Genomic DNA, 20251 nt, shown 5'->3' on the forward strand with positions numbered 1-20251 from the left:
TCATACTCTAGATCCTATAGAACAAGAAGCCCTTGAAATAACTGACAAGGAATTTCGAGTGATAATTCTAAGGAAACTGAATGAGATACAAGAAAACTCAGCTAGACATCATGATGAAATGAGGAAAAGTATACAGGATCTGAAAGAGGAAATATACAAGGAAATCAATGTCCTGAAAAAAAATGTAGCAGAACTTGCTGAACTGAAGAAGTTATTCAGCGAAATAAAAAACACAACGGAGAGTTTAACCAGCAGGCTTGTCGAAGTTGAAGAGAGAACCTCTGAACTTGAAGATGGGCTGTTTGAAATAACACAAGCAGACAAAAAGAAAGAAAGAAGAATCAAGGACATGGAAGAAAATCTGAGAGAGATATCAGACAACCTCAAGCGCTCAAATATCCGAGTCATGGGTATTCCAGAAGGGGAGGAAAATGGAGATTGCATTGAAAACATATTCAACAAAATAGTGGCAGAAAACTTCCCAGGTATAGGAAAAATCACAGATCTTCAGATCCAGGAAGCTCAACGATCTCCAAATGTATTCAACCCAAAAAGGCCTTCTCCAAGACATGTCACAGTCAAATTGGCAAAACTCAGAGACAAAGAGAGAATCTTAAAAGCTGCAAGAGAGAAGCGTCAAATCACCTATAAGGGAGCCCCAATCAGGTTAACATCAGACTTTTCATCACAAACCCTAAAAGCTAGAAAGGAATGGGATGATATTTTCAAAATACTAAAAGACAAAGATTGCCAGCCAAGAATACTGTACCCTGCAAGGCTATCCTTCTGAAATGAGGGGCAAATAGTATATTTCTCAGACAAACAAAAACTGCGGGAGTTCACTACCACAAGACCACCCTTACAAGAAATCCTCAAGGGAGTACAGGGTTTGGTTCCTGAAAAATAACTACCACTGCCATAAAAACCTAAGAAAAATCTAAACCCGCGAGTACAATAAAAATGGCATTCATGAAGAGAAAACAAGCTAACAAAAACACTATCTACAACCTAAGGAACCAACAAACAAAGAAACCAAACAGTAAATCAGAAAGCAAGGAACAAAAGACACCTAAGACAACCAAACAACCAATAAAATGCTAGGAATAAATCAACACCTTTCAATAACAACTCTTAATGTTAAAGGCTTAAATTCCCCAATTAAAAGACACATACTGGCTGACTGGATCAAAAAGCAGGACCCAACTACATGCTGCCTATAAGAGACCCACCTCACCCATAAAGATTCACACAGACTAAGAGTGAAAGGATGGAAAAAGATTTACCATGCAAACAGAAAAGAAAAACGAGCTGGAGTGGCTATTCTTATATCTGACAAAATAGACTTTAAACTAAAAACCATAAAAAGAGACAATGAGGGACACTACTTAATGATAAAAGGACTGATCCATCAAGAAGACATAACAATCATAAATATGTATGCACCCAATGTTGGAGCAGCCAGATTTATAAAACAAACTCTATTAGACCTAAAGAAGGAAATAGACACTAATACCATAATAGCTGGGGACCTGAACACCCCACTGTCAATATTAGACAGATCATCTAGGCAAAGAATCAGTAGAGAAACACAAGATCTAAACAAGACTCTAGACCAATTGGAATTGGCAGATATCTACAGAACATTCCACCCAACAACCTCAGAATATTCATTCTTCTCATCAGCACATGGATCATTCTCCAGGATAGATCACATATTAGGTCACAAATCAAGTCTCAATAAATTCAAAAAAATTGGAATTATCCCATGTATCTTCTCAGACCACAATGGATTAAAACTAGAAATTAATAACAAACAAAACTCTGGAAACTATACAAACACATGGAAATTAAACAGCATTCTACTTAATGACATATGGGTCCAAGAAGAAATCAAGCAGGAAATCAAAAAGTTTATTGAAACTAATGAAAACAATGATACATCATACCAAAACCTGTGGGATACTGCAAAAGCAGTATTGAGGGGAAAATTTATTGCATTAAATGCTCACTTCAGAAGAATGGAAAGATGGCAAGTGAACAAACTAACACTTCACCTTAAAGAACTAGAAAAACAAGAACAATCCAAACCTAAAGTTAGCAGACGGAAAGAAATCATTAAGATCAGAGCAGAACTGAATGAAATTGAAAACCAAAAAACAATTCAAAAGATCAACGAATCAAAAAGTTGGTTTTTTGAAAAGATAAATAAAATTGACAAACCATTAGCATGGCTAACAAAAAAAAGAAGAGAGAAGACTCAAATAACAAAAATTAGAAATGAAAAAGGCGATATTACAACTGATTCATCTGAAATACAAGGAATCATTCGAGACTACTATAAACAACTATATGCCAACAAATTTGAAAATCTGGAGGAAATGGATAAATTTCTGGACACACACAAGCTCCCAAAACTGAACCGTGAAGACGTAGAAAATTTGAACAGACCAATAACAATAAAGGAGATTGAAGCTGTTATCAGAAGGCTCCCAACAAAGAAAAGCCCAGGACCAGATGGATTCACAGCAGAATTTTACCAAACATTCAAAGAGGAATTGACACCGATTCTTTACAAACTATTCCAAAAGATTGAAACGGACGCAAATCTCCCAAACTCATTCTATGAAGCAAACATCATCCTGATACCAAAACCAGGTAAAGATATAACCAAAAAAGAAAACTACAGGCCGATATCCTTGATGAATATAGATGCAAAAATCCTCACTAAAATACTAGCAAACAGAATACAGCAACACATACGAAAAATTATTCATCACAATCAAGTGGGATTCATCCCAGGGATGCAAGGTTGGTTCAACATATGCAAATCAATAAATGTGATACACCATATTAATAAACTCAAACACAAGGACCATATGATCATCTCTATAGATGCTGAAAAAGCATTTGATAAAGTTCAGCACTCATTCATGACAAAGACCCTCTATAAGTTAGGTATAGAGGGAAAGTATCTCAACATAATTAAAGCCATATATGACAAACCCACTGCCAATATCATCCTGAATGGGGAAAAGCTAAAAGCTTTTCCTTTAAGAACAGGCACCAGACAAGGATGCCCACTCTCACCACTCCTATTCAACATAGTGTTGGAAGTACTAGCCAGAGCAATCAGAGAAGAGAAGGAAATAAAGGGCATCCAGATTGGAAAAGATGAAGTCAAACTGTCCCTGTTTGCAGATGACATGATCCTATATATCGAACAGCCTAAAACCTCTACAAAAAAACTCTTGGAATTGATAAATGATTTCAGCACAGTAGCAGGATACAAAATCAACACACAAAAATCAGTAGCATTTCTTTTCTCCAATAGTGAACACGCAGAAGGAGAAATCAAGAAAGCCTGCCCATTTACAATAGCCACCAAAAAAATAAAATACTTAGGAATTGAGTTAACCAAGGAGGTGAAAAATCTCTATAATGAGAACTACAAACCACTGCTGAGAGAAATTAGAGAGGATACAAGAAGATGGAAAGATATTCCATGCTCTTGGATTGGAAGAATCAACATAGTGAAAATGTCCATACTACCCAAAGTGATATACAAATTCAATGCAATCCCCATCAAAATTCCAAAGACATTTTTCTCAGAAATGGAAAAAACTATTCAGACATTTATATGGAACAATAAAAGACCACGAATAGCCAAAGCAATGCTGAGCAAAAAAAATAAAGCTGGAGGCATAACACTACCTGACTTTAAGCTATACTACAAAGCTATAATAACCAAAACAGTATGGTACTGGCATAAAAACAGACACACTGACCAATGGAATAGAATAGAGAATCCAGAAATCAACCCACACACTTACTGCCATCTGATCTTTGACAAAGGCACCAAGCCTATTCACTGGGGAAGGGACTGCCTCTTCAGCAAGTGGTGCTGGGATAACTGGATATCGATATGCAGGAGAATGAAACTAGATCCATACCTCTCACTGTATACTAAAATCAACTCAAAATGGATTAAGGATTTAAATATACACCCTGAGGCAATAAAACTTCTTAACGAAAACATAGGAGAAACACTTCAGGAAATAGGACTGGGCACAGACTTCATGAATACGACCCCAAAAGCACGGGCAACCAAAGGAAAAATAAACAAATGGGATTATATCAAACTAAAAAGCTTCTGCACAGCAAAAGAAACAATTAAAAGAGTTAAAAGACAACCAACAGAGTGGGAGAAAATATTTGCAAAATATACATCTGACAAAGGATTAATATCCAGAATATATAAGGAACTCAAACAACTTTACAAGAAGAAAACAAGCAACCCAATTAAAAAATGGGCAAAAGAGCTAAGTAGGCATTTCTCTAAGGAAGATATACAAATGGCCAACAGACATATGAAAAAATGCTCAACATCACTCAGCATCCGGGAAATGCAAATCAAAACCACATTGAGATACCATCTAACCCCAGTTAGGATGGCTAAAATCCAAAAGACTCTGAACGATAAATGCTGGCGAGGCTGCGGAGAAAAAGGAACTCTCATACATTGTTGGTGGGACTGCAAAATGGTGCAGCCTCTATGGAAAATGGTATGGAGGTTACTTAAACAATTGCAAATAGATCTACCATACTACCCAGCCATCCCACTGCTGGGAATATACCCAGAGGAATGGAAATCATCAAGTCGAAGGTATACCTGTTCCCCAATGTTCATCGCAGCACTCTTTACAATAGCCAAGAGTTGGAACCAGCCCAAACGCCCATCATCAGATGAGTGGATACGGAAAATGTGGTACATCTACACAATGGAATACTACTCAGCTATAAAAACGAATGAAATACTGCCATTTGCAACAACATGGATGGACCTTGAGAGAATTATATTAAGTGAAACAAGTCAGGCACAGAAAGAGAAATACCACATGTTCTCACTTATTGGAGGGAGCTAAAAATTAATATATAAATTCACACACACACATACACACACACACACACACAAACCGGGGGGGGAGGAAGAAGATATAACAACCACAATTATTTGAAGTTGATACAACAAGCAAACAGAAAGGACATTGTTGGGGGGGAGGGGGGGAGGGGGGGAGGGAGAAGGGAGGGAGGTTTTGGTGATGGGGAGCAATAATCAGCTACAATGTATATCGACAAAATAAAATTAAAAAATAAAAGATAAATAAAAAAATAAATAAAAAAAAATAATAAATAAAAAAAAATAAAGAGTGATGCAATAGAACTTTTGATAAACTGTGAATTTATGATATCATTGCAAATGTTTAAATAAAAACAAGGAACTGTTTATTTCTGTCTGAAGAACAATGTGGAAACTGTGAAAAAATATGTAAAATTGGTTTAATCAATTCATATATTTATTAAATATCTCAGAGTTAGACTTCTATTTTTCCACCTCCACCCAAAGGCGTCATGGTTGATGTTAATGTGCTGGACATACTTTTAGGGTCAGTTACGGTGACCATGCGGTTGCTCCACTTCCTTATTTCTGTACAATAAAGCATATATCTAAGATATATATTTATAGTGTATAAAAACAACTAATGGAATTAATGAGAGAATTTGGTAATTTGGCCAGATACGCATTACATAAACAAAAGTTGTCAATAGATTCTCTTTATTCTAGCAAGAAATACCTAGGAATGCCACCTTTATAACAATGGCTAAACTGTAACATTATTAGAAGTAAATTTAACCAGAAGAGTAGCATATCTGTACAAAGAAAATAATGATATCTAATTTCAACCATAAAACAAGATTTGAATAAAGGGACAGGCATGTGTTCTTAGATAGGGGGAGGCAATATCATGAAAATGTCAAATTTCTCCAAACTAGCTTATATATTTAATGCCGTTTCAATTAGAATACCAACAAATTATTTTTTATTGGATAAAATGATCTTATAATTCATATGGAAGAATAACTATCTGAGAACAGCCAATAAAAATGTGGAAAAGATGAACTGCAAAGACCCACTTTTCATATCAGATATCAGAGCATACTATAAAGCCCTCAAAATAAAATAATTATAGCAATAGATAAATAGATTTGTAGAAGAGAATATGGAATAAAGAATATGATAAGTATAAGAAATTAATGTTGGCAAACATAGTGGCTTCAATTTCTTCCGGAACAGAATAAAAATGTATCCCCATCTTACACCATGTTCAAAAAATAAACTTCAGTCAGATTAAAATGTATAAAGTAAAAATAAAATGTATAAATGATTCAAAAAAGGTAGTGATTAGGAATACCTCCTTAACCAAGACTGATAACGCATTACCTACAAAGAAAAATGAAAGGATTTATTTAACCACTTAAAAATTGAAGACCTATGTATGGAAACTTGTACCTCGAAGAGAGTTTATAAACATACAGCAGATCTAGAAAATAAATGTAATAGTGATGGTTAATATCTCTATAAATAAGAAAATTAGCAAGACAAAGGCAAAGAGCCTAAGAAAATGGACATTATTATGAATACATGATTCATAGAAAAGCAAGTTCAAATGGTCGATCGATGTATGAAAGGATGCTCATGTTTATATGTAGGAAAATGCAAATGGAAGTAACAATGAGATGTAACTTTATGAATATTAGAATGGCAGAAATTAAAAAGACTATTAACACAAATTATTGGCAGGGATATAGGGGAAATGTTATTTATATATTATCGATGGAAATGGCCTCTTTGAAAAGTCTTTGGAAAAATTTAGAATTTCAGTGTTGTGAATTTAAACCATAGAAATAAAAGCATCTACATATAAGCAAATATTTATTATGGCATTTTTAGTCTGTCAGAAACCAGAAAAGAAACCACTCATCAGTAGGGTATATTCATATTTTGGAACACTATGCACCCATTAAAAAAAACGTTCGAGTTATACTGAATAACTTGGAGGAATTTCCATGAATATTATTGTGTGAGAAAGGAGAAATTTAATAATTTGACCAAATTTTAATAAAACAGAAAAGCAAGTTCTTCATATGTGTTTGTACATATATTTCTATGCACATTTAGGTCTGTGTAAGATTATATGAGAAAATATGAAAGGACACACACCAGATTGTTAATATAGGTTAGCTGAGGAATGAGGGTGGGGTGCTATTGCAGATGGAGGCTGGAGGAGATGGGTAAAGAATAAGGGGACATGACTAAGTAAGAAGGAAAATGGGAAAAAAGTGTGAGTCCCGTTTATGTACTTATATGTTTGCATGTATGCATCATTTAAGTTAAAAGGGTCAACAACTTAAAGAAAAAATTATCAAAATATGAGTGAGAAATGGCACTGAAGGGTATCTGTGAATTTACCTTTATTTGCAAAGGAATTCATTTATAAACTTTCATATTTTATTTTTGCAATGAATTAGTTGTGACCCACCTCAAAACTCAAACCACAGTTGTGAATTGCTATTTTCATCAGGGTTTCTCCATATTTTTAATCTCATAACACATGTAGAAAATGATAATATTTGTTTTGAACACTGGGATAATGGGAGAGGTGGTTTGCAGCTCAGCTAGACACCCTGAGGGACTCTACCCCTGTAAGCCATTCTGCACAACCATGTGCTCTGTTGCCCAGGTACAGAGGTTCTATTCCAGAGAACTGGAGAGTTAAAATGTTTGTGTGATTATTCAGAATGCTGTAATTTCTATTTCGATGATTGAGTACTTTCTATTTTACTTAAGTGAGAATCCTATGGTTACACATGTGTCACAGATGTGTCAGCCAAGATTGGTTTCTGCTGTGAATTACAAATAACCACACTATGATGGCTTAATTTTCCTCATATAACAAGAAGTCTGGAGGTAGCAGCCCAGAGTTGCAGCAATGTCTTCACATTTTAATTAATATACTAGGCTCCTTTCTGTTCCATCATCTTTAAGCATGTGGCTTTATTCCTCATGGTCACCAGGATACATTGCATTCCAGAAAGGAAGGGAGGGAAATAGGCTGTGCCTTCATCGGAAAAGTGAAAACTTACCCCAAACTTTCCAACATACATTCCCTTATGTGTTGTTCAGATCCATGTAATATGCCACATCCAGCTGCAAGGGAGATATAGAATTTTGGCTGAGTACATAGTAGTAAAGACCCTGAACCAAACTGTAGTTAGACTTCTCTGAACCCTCTTCTCTACCAAGGCATTGACCTTGGCTCCATCTTCTCTGTGGCCTGCCCAGACCAGTCTTAGCAAAGAATCCTGCTAAGTAAGTTTAGCAAGAATTCCCTCCACCCTTGATATTTGATCAAACTTGATAATCTGATTCCTCATCTCCTATTTTTGATGTATATTTCCTTGGCCTGCCCTTAGCAAGAATCCTTTTACCTTTGGTGACTCCTGTTAGTAATTTTCCAGCCACTGACCCCCTCACTCTGCAACTTGGCTATAAATCACCAGCTGTCTTGGCTATGTTTGGAGTTGACCCTAATCTCCCATATTGCAATAGACATGAATAAATTCTGATTAATTCATGATTAAATTTTTCTCTAACAGTGGCCACTCTGGACAAAATTAGGGTTCTGTTAGCTAAGAAGAAGAGAAGAATGGATAATGGAGAAGCAACTTACTATGACTGTGACACCAAAAGTCTCCTTATTCTAAAAGCTACTAATTTCCATTTGAGGAGCAAATGACATAGAACATAAATCCTTGTGAGTTTGGCACTTATATTTAATTTCCATCTCTGTTAGCGATATACCTGGGGACTCAGTAAAATAAAGCTTATAAAATTTTCTACCTATGTATTTTGAAGGAGTATTGTGAAGTTTTAATTAGCTAATAGTTATTATAAAGTGATTTGAAGAAAGTTACAGCAAGTATATAATGCTTTGTTAGATAATGCCCAAGTAATTTCACAAAATCTGGATAACTGTCAAGTAATTAAAGGCAAATGCATTGTAGATGCTGTTATGTGATTCCCTCAGTGTTCATCAGAGATTGACACACCCATTGAGAAAAGCGCAGATCTCATACTGTTCCGAAATGGTTCTTGAAAAATCCTTGCTCCTCTTTTAAAATCACTTTCACCATCTGCTGCTAAAGGAATGGAGAGGGCTGCCTGTGAACTTAGCAATTAAGTGTGCTAATACAGTAGCAGGAGAAAATGATAGTCACACCTGTTTTTTTTTTTTTTTTTTTTTTTAAAACAACAACAACAAACAAAACAAAATTTCACTACCACCTTAAATCCAAAAATAACTCCATCTGGTTTTCTGTGGGAAAAAAACCTTCAGATTCTTAAAAAAACAAACACCATAAACCCAACTACATTTTAAAAGATTATTGTGTATACTGAAAATGTAGTCATTTTAAACCCTTTTAGTTATTAGAAGGATTAAGGGTCTCAAAGCAAAAAATAATCGAACTAATATTACTGTGTGTTTTCCCTCCTCCTTTTGGATTTTGAGAAGATGGATGAGGGGAAGAAACATGACTGTAAATGAGATATTTCGTTTTACTTTTTCAGTGAAATCTTTTATCCACCTGCAAAGGATAAAGATTATTTGTCTCAATTTAAAAAGTATTAGTGTATGAAAATGAGCATATATAAAGTTGATAAAGGCTACATTGCTAAAGAATTCTTTACAAGGATTCTACTGAATCAGAATACAATGAAATGAAGTCTTTTGACCTTGATATAGGATATCTACACTTTTTTTTTTTTTTTTTTTAGCAAATACAGGACAAAAGATGTCTTTTAAAAAATCTAACTGGTTAGTATTCATAAGTTAGTAGGCTACTGGAACCTAGCTTTCTGATCACTGTTATTCCTGTTACTGTCTGTCACTTAAATCTCACACTTGTATCTTCCAGAGAAATTATAATTGAGACTAATTTTAAAAATTTGTGTATATTATTGAACTGTTTAAAATTTAAAAACACTAAAATTATATCATGAAATTGGGACATTAGGAGAGCTTCCTGGCACCAGGAAAATTAGTATAAATAAAACCACCATATGTGGATTAACTCATGGTTGAGTCATTTTTACCACTCTGATATCCAGTGTGAGAAACACATATCATTATAAATTAAGAAATTTGTGAGAACTATGGATTTCCTATTTTGTAGTTCCTTCCAGAAAAACTCACCCCTCCTCTTGACTATAAGGTTCATACACAGCCTTAATATTTAAAATTAACTTGATACAGAATTTTTTTGATTAACCTTAATTTTTCTAGAAGCATATATTGTATGAAGGTAAACATAGGATAAATTGTGCTCTATTTTTTTTAATCAAAACTATACAGTTATTATGTGTGCTCCCAACTTTGTTAACACTTCCTTTAAATTAAGCAATAAATATCAGCTAGTAAGTTTATAATCCAGATATTATTTTATTACTTTAATAATATGTGGAACTTAAGACTCACCATTTTTAGTAAAACTAATATTATTTCCAGACACTGTAGTCTACTTTATCAAGACCCTCAATATATTCTTTCCTGGGATGGTAATATGCTAATATTCAGGAAGAGTTATATTACCATATTACCTGGTAAGCTTTTAAGAGTTATGGAATAAACGAAGACTTCAGGTTAATAAATCTTTTCTGTGGTTTAATGATTTTGTGTAGGTCAGTGAACCCTGGAACAGGGCTTGCTATGAGAAAAAGTTCCTGAAGTTGAAATGTCTGTGTGGTAATGTAACAGGTAGAGATTTTTTTTGTCTTTTCTGGTTTCAGATACTAAGATTGCTTAGTATCAGCCACATGCACGAATTTCCTTTTTTACACCAAAATGAGATTGCAATTAACACTGTAATAAGTAGCTCTTACGAATAGAATTAAGCACCATTTGGACAAAGTTCCATAAAGAATGCTGATTACCTGCTGTCCACTTTACACAGTAATGTCACAGCCTTGTTAAGCTCAGGTTCACCCCAACCATATATCTCTAAGAGTAATACCAAATGCTGGTGTATTTGTGTGTGTGTGTGTGCGTGCGTGTGTGTATGTGTGTTTTCAACCAGAAACTTTATACACACAGGAAAAATATTGACTAAGAATGGTCAAATCCAAACTGTGAGTGAGAGGACTCTTGTTCTAAGCAATTAACTTGAGCTTGAATTTATACATTACAAACACCCCCCCACCAAATAAATAAGTGCTTTCTCTAAAATCTTGGATTTTAATAAAAACACTGTTCCTTTATTAGTTCCTATTAGTAGCTCTGCAGTTGCTTTAAGTTCATACTTTACCTTCGGCATTTTTCTAAAGCTTATTTCTAAACCCTTATTTTTAAATAACTCTAGGTAATGGTAGAATTTAAAAGAAAGTATGTTCACCTTTAATATGTTTTTCAAAAAGTGCCTACGTAGTGTAGTGAGTTGTTATGGGGAAATATCCTATCCCCGTTCTTGATTTTGTCACACTTTGCTCCGTCTTCTGTGTCAGTATAATGTATGACATTATGCAGTTCCGAGTTTCTCCAACTATGTCCTGGCGTTTTGGTGGATGAGGTACTTTTAGGTAGGGGAAGTTGCTGAGGCAGTCTCCCCCAGTTGCACAGAAATAATGAAACTCTTTGTTACATCCTGTATGTTACTAACAAGTACATTCCTCGTTGAAGCCACTGGTTAATAATCATAAACACTTTTTTTGGTATAAGCTAAAATCCCACAAAAATGTAGCAAATAATGATAGTGCAAGCCATAAGAAATGTGAATTTATCAGTGAATGATTGGCAGTAGTTATTAGTCTCAAAGAAAAGCTGAATCACAGCTGCATTTCATTTGCTCTTATCCTGCAATGTAACTTTACTGAAATTACACCCTTTTATGAGTTACTGTCACTCAATCATTTTCTTGACTTGGAAGTTGGTACTGACTCATACCTATTTTGCAGTGGATTAGTATCCTTTGCATTTAACTTCTTGTTACAGAGACCTATAACCCAACTGAAATAACCACTTTAAAGATACAGACTAGGTGGATGATGGCAATACAAGGTTATGATTTTTTTTTTAGAGGAGTATCATTTTTTCTTTGGAAAGTGCAGACAGTGCCTGTGCATAGTGTTCTCAGGTGAAGGCAACAGGTTCTCAGGACTCTGGACTGGCTAAAGTTTTATTGCTTCTCTTCACCTCAGGAAAAGCCTTCTTGCTTCACGAAGGAAATGATAAACATGAAAAGGAGATGAAGAGACACTGGCCTTGGGTAGTTTTGTGGCTTCCTGTCGACTACTAAATTAAGTAAAAATCTAGCTAGACATTGGTCTTGCACTGGTCTCTGGGTACTGTATGCTCCAGCTAAACTGCTCCTTCCAGTCCTTCAAATATACTCAGCTCTTCTAATACGTAGGACTCTTGCCTTTGTTTATGCTGTCTTTAGCATAGAACTCTTTTCCCCCCACTATTTCCACCAGTCACAATTCTTCTAATCTTTCAAAGCCCATTTTAAATATCACCTTCTATGTGAAACCCTTTCTTACCTCCTTCACCTGTATGCTATTTCCCTCTTAGTTGAACTTAATAAGAGGTTTGTACCTCCATAAACGTGCATATTCTTCCTTGTGTACTATTTATTTATATTTCTATATCATTCCTCCCCATGAAATACTGTAAATTTCCTGAGAACAGAGGCCCTGTATTCATATTTAAGTATCCAAACAGCAGGAACTTAGGCATGGGCACTTAAGTGGAAATTGTGTATAGATCCATACATCAAATAGTTCTAGAAGATTACATTACATTAACTGTTTTCTCAAAATTCACATTCTTTCAAGTAAAGCTACTCCTGAAAGATACAGCCTTGTGCTATTCATAAAATTACATATTTAAAAATTGGTCTTCGTTCTCCAGGCTATTTTAACAGACCATGTCTATTTTTACAAAATATATAAAAGGAGAAATGATCTAAAAAACTTCACCTTGGGTACAAAAATAGACACTTGGCTCTTTATATGGCCACGTATATAATCATATATAATCAGATATTTAATCAGGGAGAGTGCCCTATTCTGAGACATATAAATGATTCCTCTTAAACTCTCATTTATCTCATAAATTTTCTATAGCTTTAGATGTGCAATTTTTAAGGCAATAAAAAGAATTCTAAAGATTAACAAACTGGAAAAACCATGGTATAGATTCATGAAGTACATATATATGGAGATAAAAATGTCAGTTACTTCTTTCTTTTCTGTAACTAGTAAAGTGCAAGTATTGTGTTTCTGAAAGTCTTTCTGCTTCCAGTGGGCTAATCTTTGTCAGTTCTTGAAGTTTATTGTGTTGATACCAGCAAGACAAGTATTTAACTACTGGAAATCTAGGGAAGAATGAGTTAACTCGAATTAATATCAAAAACTTGATGACAAGAACAAGGAAGAAAAATGTTTTAACTCTGGAAGGGGCATGCAAAGTTAATTGAAGGTGGAAAAATTTGATATAAATCTTCAGTATTTAATATTTTACCTTTTATAATTCTCTTATTTTCATCAAAAGTCCCTTAGCTTCTTTTTTATTATCTAATATATAAAGAAAATGATTATCTAATGAAAACCGTGAAATATTGATTGACGTGTTGGACATTTTTACTTTACAGTCTGCAATGGAAAATGGGCAGCACAGATGTCTATCTGGGCTCCATCTGTCTACCTTCTCGTCAATCATCACATAATAGATAGCATTTGCAGAGACTACAGACCAGACACATGTGCACAAGAAAAAAATAAGTGGGGAAAATGTGGAGTAAAAAACGGAGACTTGTTTCATTTGGCAATTATTTTCCTCACCACTTAGCCATTCGTAACACCAGGAAGAAATCAAATTGTTACTGTGGGATTAGCCATCTTTGTAATTACATCACTCAAAATATGTTGTGCTTTTTAAAGTGTGTATTAGTTAAGCTGTATTTTACTTTTTTTTTTTTATGAGATGAATGTGGTAGCTTACAGAAATCTCAGACTGAAACGTAAAACACTAAGACCAACCAGTTTTCCAAATAGGAGTACATAGTGATTAGTTTGATAGAAGAATGCTTTAATTCATAATTCTGGCACTTTATTTCTATTTTGCATGTCTTTTTAAAAAATTTATTTAATTATTTTTATTGATTATACATATTCACGGGGGCACCAAGCTGACTATTAGTACCTGTGCCCAAGATGCAATGATTAGATCAATGCTATCAGCATGCCCACCACCTCGAATTGCAATTATTCCCCATGTTCCCCACCCAACTCTCCCCCTTCCTTCCCCTCCAGCATCCTTAGTTCTCTTCTTTCCTCTGTAAGTCCCGTATACCATTGTGGTCATTCTTTCCTTCTTTCTCTCTTACCTCCCACTTATGAATGAGGACATGTGATATTTTTTCCTCTGTGCCTGGCTTATTTCACTTAACATATTTTTCTCCAAGCTCATCCGTGTTGCTTCAAATGGCAGTATTTCATTCTTTTTCATGGCTGAGTAGTATTCCATTGTGTATATATGCTGCATTTTCCTTATCCAGTCATCTGTTGATGGACATTTAGGTGGGTTCCACATCTTGGCTATTGTTAGAGGTGGGATGAACACGGGAGTGCAGGTATCCTTATGACATGATGATTTTCATTCCTTTGGGTATATACTCAGCAGTGGGATTGCTGGATAGTATCGTAGATCTATCTGTAGTTGTTTGAGAAACCTCCATACTGTTTTCTATAGGGGCTGTACTAATTTACAGTCCCACCAAGTGTAGGAGAATTCCCCTCTCTCCCCGCATTCTCACCAGCATTTGTTATTCTCAGTCTTTTTGATTATAGCCACTCTAACTGGGGTGAAGCGATATCTCAATGTGGTTTTAATTTGCATTTCCCTAATGCTTAGTGATGCTGAGCATTTTTTCAGATGCCTGTTGGTCATTAGTACGTCTTCCTTTGAAAAAATATCTATTCAGCTCCTTAGCCCATTTTTTAATTTGGTCATTTGTTTTTTTAATGTATAATTATTTGAATTCCTTATATATTCCAGATGTTAATCTCTTGTTGTATGTATAGTTTGCAAATATTTTTTCCCATTCTTCACATTGTCTTTTCACTCTGTTCATTGTTTCCTTTGCTGTGTAGAAGATTTTTTAGTTTGATATGATCCCATTTATTTATTTTTTCTTTTGTTGCTTGTGCTTTTGGGTCTTATTCAAAAAGTCTTTGCCCAGTCCTACTCACTGAAGTGTTTCCCCTATGTTTTCCATTAGCAGATTTATAGTTTCATGCCTTATACTTAAGTCTTTAATCCATTTTGAGTTGATTTTGGTATATTGTGAAAGGAGCAGGTCTAGTTTCATTCTTCTGCATATAGATGTCCAATTTTCAAGCGCCATTTATTGGAGAGGCAATCTTTTCCCCAATGTATGTTCTTGTTGCCTTTGTCAAAAAGTAGTTGGTTTAAGTATGTGGGTTGGATTCTGGGTTCTCTATTCTGTTCCATTGGTCTGAGTATCTATTTTTATGCCAGTAGCATGCTGTTTTGGTTACTATAGCTTTGTAGTATAATTTGAAGTCAGGCAATGTTATGCCTCTGGCTTTATTTATTTATTTATTTATTTATTTTGCTCAGGATTGATTTAGCTATTCAGGGACTTTTGTTGGTCCATATGAATGTTAGGATTGTTCTTTCTATTTCTGTGAAGAATGTCATTGGTGGTTTGGTTGGGATTGCATTGAATCTGTGTATTGCTTTGAGTAGTATGGACATTTTCACAATGTTGATTTTTCCAATGCAAGAGCATGAAATGTCTTTCCATCTTTTTGTTCCTCTTTAATTTCTTTTGGTAGTGATTTGTAGTTCTCTTTATAAAGATCTTTCACCTCCTTGGTTAAATTGATTCCTAGGTGTTTTATTTTTTTGATGACTATTGTAAATGGGCTTACTTTCTTGATTTGTTTTTCTGCTAATTTTTATCAGAGAATTAAAATGCTACTGATTTTTGGTTGTTGATTTTGTACCCTGCAGCATTACTGCAATTGTTTATCAGCTCTAAGAGGTTTTTTTGGTAGAGTCTTTAGGTTTTTCTATATATATAGGATTATGTCATCTGCAAACATGGACAGTTTGACTTCATCTTTTCCAAACTCGATGCCCTTTATTTCTTTCTCTTCTCTCATTGCTCTGGCTAGTACTTTTAATACGAAGTTAAATAGGAGTGGTGATAGTAGACATCCTTGTCTTGCTCCCATTCTTAAGGGAAAAACTTTCAGCTTTTCCCCATTCAGCATGATATTGGTGGTAGGTTGGTCATATATGGCTTTTATTGTGTTGAGATACTTTCCTTCTATACCTAATTTGCTGAGAGCCTTTATCATGAAGTGATGTTGAATTTTGTCAAATGTTTTTCCTGCATCTGTTGAGATAATTATATGGTTTTGTCTTTGATTTTGTTGATATGATGTATCACATTTATTGACTTGCATATGTTGAACCATCTTTTTCTCCCTGGGATGAATCCCACTTGATCACAGTGGTTTTTTTAAAATTTATTTTTATTTTTTAGTTCCTTCTTATTAGTGAGAACATGCAGTATTACTCTTTCTGTGCTTGGCTTATTTCACTTAACATGAAAAACATGGATGAGCTTGGAGGACAATTTGCTAAGTGACCTAAGCTAAGAACAGAATAAGAAAAAGCATATGTTCTCACTCATATGTGGAAGCTAAGAAAGTTGGTCACACCAAAATAGAGAGCAGAATGATGATTACCAGAAGCTGGAAATGTTGAAGATCTGGGTAGTGAGAGGTTGGTTAATGTATACAAAATTACAGCTAGATAGGAGGAATGCTATCTAGTGTTCCATAGCACTGTAGGGTGACCATAACTAATAATTTATTGTATAGTTTCAATTAACTAGAAGAGGGGATTTGCAATGTTCCCAACACAAAGAAATAGTAAGTGTTTGAGGTAATGGAAAAAGTGTGAGTTCAGGTGAGAAGGGATGGGGGGAGGAATGAATAGGTGAAACACAGGAGATTTTTAGGGCAGTGAAACTATTCTGTATATTTTAATGCCTAATACATGACATTGAGTATTTGGTAAAACCCATAGAACTGTACACAGAGATGGAACCCTAATGTAAAACTGAGTTAACAATAATATATCTATTTTGAACATAATTGTAAGAAATGTACCACACTAATGTAACACATGTAATAGGTTACACTGTACGTGTGCATGTGGTGGGGGGAGGGGGTAACGAGAACTATCTGGACTTTTAGATAGTTCTGCTAAATTTCTGCTCAATTTCTCTGTAAACTTAAAACTGCTATAAAAATAAAGTCTATTACTTAGAAAATAAATAAATAAATAAATAAATAAATAAATAAATAAATAAATAAATAAGAACAGGGATGGTGATTATATAATCAGAATCCTAGAGTTGTGACATATTTGAAGTAAAAGAATTGTTGAAAGACTGTTTAGAAGTGGTAATAAATGACAAAAATGGGACTGCAGTGACATGGCATGGTGGGAATCCTAAAGATTAACACTCTGGCCATGATGGTGTAGTATAGCAGAAAGTGGACTGGTAATGACTCTGGTTAATATTGAATGTGTGACTTTCAGCAAGTTACTTAAGTTCTCTGGGTCTCAGTTTCTTTCTTTATAAGGGGAGATAAATGATCTTTTATTTCTAACATTCTATGAATTGGGGACCTGGGAATTTAAACTGAAGCAGTCGGGTAAATCTGGGGAAGCAGACAGTGGAAGATATTTTAGATTTCAGGACCCCTTTGCCCTCAACATGCATAAATGGAGGTAATCCTAGTATCCTGTTTAAGGTAGATTTCCTTATTTCCTTTGGCCAGTTTTTGACCACACTCAGACCCTTGCTCTTAGTTCTAACCATTGAGAATGCTAGGGCTTATTTTAACCCCTACAACTGTAACTTCAGTTAAATTTTGCTTGATCATCTGAGAAACAGTATTAGAATCTGTTTCCTATGTTCAGGTTTATTTTTACAGTCCTAGACTTTGTAGGGGCCAAGGCATGACATTCCCTTCGACCGTCTGAAGGTTCTCTGAAAAATCATCTGATAAACAAGATTAATATGAAGAAAAGTCATAACAAATTTTATTATATCATAGTTTTACATGACACGGGAGCCTTCAGAATGAAGATCCAAAGATATACAGAAAATTGTCGATATTTCTGCTTAGGTTCTATGAAGGAGGCACAGCCATGTAGAAATGTGATTGGACAAGAAAATTATAATCTAATGCTAATGTACTGAGTGGGGAAACCCAGCAGATTCTTCTTGGCTTCTCTGTGCAGCATTCATTCCTCCAGGGTATGGGGCAAGATCCTTTCTGGAATGAGGGTCTTGTGACCTACAATCAGACAAGGTAGATCAGAGAATTTCTTAATGGGCAGCTCCAAGACAGAGAGGCAGGGGGCAAGATTAGAGTATATCTATGACCCCTGTTGGGGAAGAGGGATTCTAGTTTCTTTAGCTTGCCTCAGGGGAGAATGAGGCTGTGAGATAGGAGGACAGAAGGTCAGAGGAAAACATTGCTTTGAGGCTGCTTCTGAGGTCTTCGCTTTGGGGTATTGTCTTCTGGGTCCCAACAATTTTCAAAGCCCAAAATAAGCAGATACCACCTTGAAGTACTTCTGTAGTTTGTGATATGCCTTCTCTTCATGTTACTTCTTATCCTTCCAGGCACTTAAACAAAACAATAGCGCGATTAGAATTAGTCAGTGCAACAATTACTTATCCCCTAAACTCCTCTATTTACTTCCAAAATAAGAAAAGCCAAAGAACCAAACTCTAAAGATTTACTTAAAGTTGCAATATCTTTGGTGAACAAAAGATTTTACTCTAATGTAAAACCATAAAGTCTCTGATGGGGAAATAAACACTAAATAGTATTGTGGCAGGGGATGTTGCCCAATAAAAAAAAACAATAGATAATATAATGAGAAAAGTGAATATAATGTGTATATAATATATACACACACTCACATTTAAAAAAATTTTTTTTTATATATTTTATTTTTAAAAAATTTTATTTTGTCGATATACATTGTGGCTGATTATTGTTGCCCATCACCAAAACCTCCCTCCCTCCTCCCTACCCCCTCCCCCCACTGATGTCCCCTCTGTTTGCTTGTCATGTCAAATTCAAGTAATTGTGGTTGTTATATCTTCTTCACCCCCCCTGCGGTTTTTTTTTTGTGTGTGTGTGTGTTAATTTATATATTAATTTTTAGCTCCCACCAATAAGTGAGAACATGTGATATTTCTCTTTCTGTGCCTGACTTGTTTCACTTAATATAATTCTCTCAAGGTCCATCCATGTTGTTGCAAATGGCAGTATTTCATTCGTTTTTATAGCTGAGTAGTATTCCATTGTGTAGATGTACCACATTTTCCGTATCCACTCATCTGATGATGGACATTTGGGCTGGTTCCAACTCTTGGCTATTGTAAAGAGTGCTGCGATGAACATTGGGGAAGAGGTATACCTTCGACTTGATGATTTCCATTCCACTGGGTATATTCCCAGCAGTGGGATAGCTGCGTAATATGGTAGATCTATCTGCAATTGTTTGAGAGAACCTCCATACCATTTTCCATAGAGGCTGCACCATTTTGCAGTCCCACCAACAATGTATGAGAGTTCCTTTTTCTCCACAACCTCGCCAGCATTTATCGTTCAGAGTCTTTTGGATTTTAACCATCCTAACTGGGGTGAGATGGTATCTCAGTGTGGTTTTGATTTGCATTTCCCGGATGCTGAGTGATGTTGAGCATTTTTTCATATGTCTTTTGGCCATTTGTATATCTTCCTTAGAGAAATGCCTACTTAGCTCTTTTGCCCATTTTTTAATTGGGTTTCTTGTTTTTTTCTTGTAAAGTTGTTTGAGTTCCTTATATATTCTGGATATTAATCCTTTGTCAGATGTATATTTTGCAAATATTTTCTCCCACTCTGTTGGTTATCTTTTAACTCTGTTAATTGTTTCCTTTGCTGTGCAGAAGCTTTTTAGTTTGATATAATCCCATTTGTTTATTTTTCCTTTGGCTGCCCATGCTTTTTGGGGTTGTATTCATGAAGTCTGTGTCCAGTCCTATTTCCTGAAGTGTTTCTCCTATGTTTTCTTTAAGAGGTTTTTATTGTTTCAGGGTGTATATTTAAATCCTTAATCCATTTTGAGTTGATTTTAGTATATGGTGAGAGGTATGGATCTAGTTTCATTCTCCTGCATATGGATATCCAGTTATCCCAGCACCATTTGCTGAAGAGGCAGTCCCTTCCCCAGTGAATAGGCTTGGT

General features: G+C 35.1%; 1 protein-coding gene across 1 annotated transcript in view; it reads left to right on the forward strand.

Moving 5' to 3' along the window:
• TAFA2 (TAFA chemokine like family member 2) overlaps positions 1-20251 on the forward strand; it is a 379759-nt gene that overhangs the window by 152377 nt on the left and 207131 nt on the right. The window lies entirely within an intron of this gene.

This window comes from Cynocephalus volans, chromosome 12, assembly GCF_027409185.1.
Source record: "Cynocephalus volans isolate mCynVol1 chromosome 12, mCynVol1.pri, whole genome shotgun sequence".
In the NCBI taxonomy this organism is placed as follows: domain Eukaryota; kingdom Metazoa; phylum Chordata; class Mammalia; order Dermoptera; family Cynocephalidae; genus Cynocephalus; species Cynocephalus volans.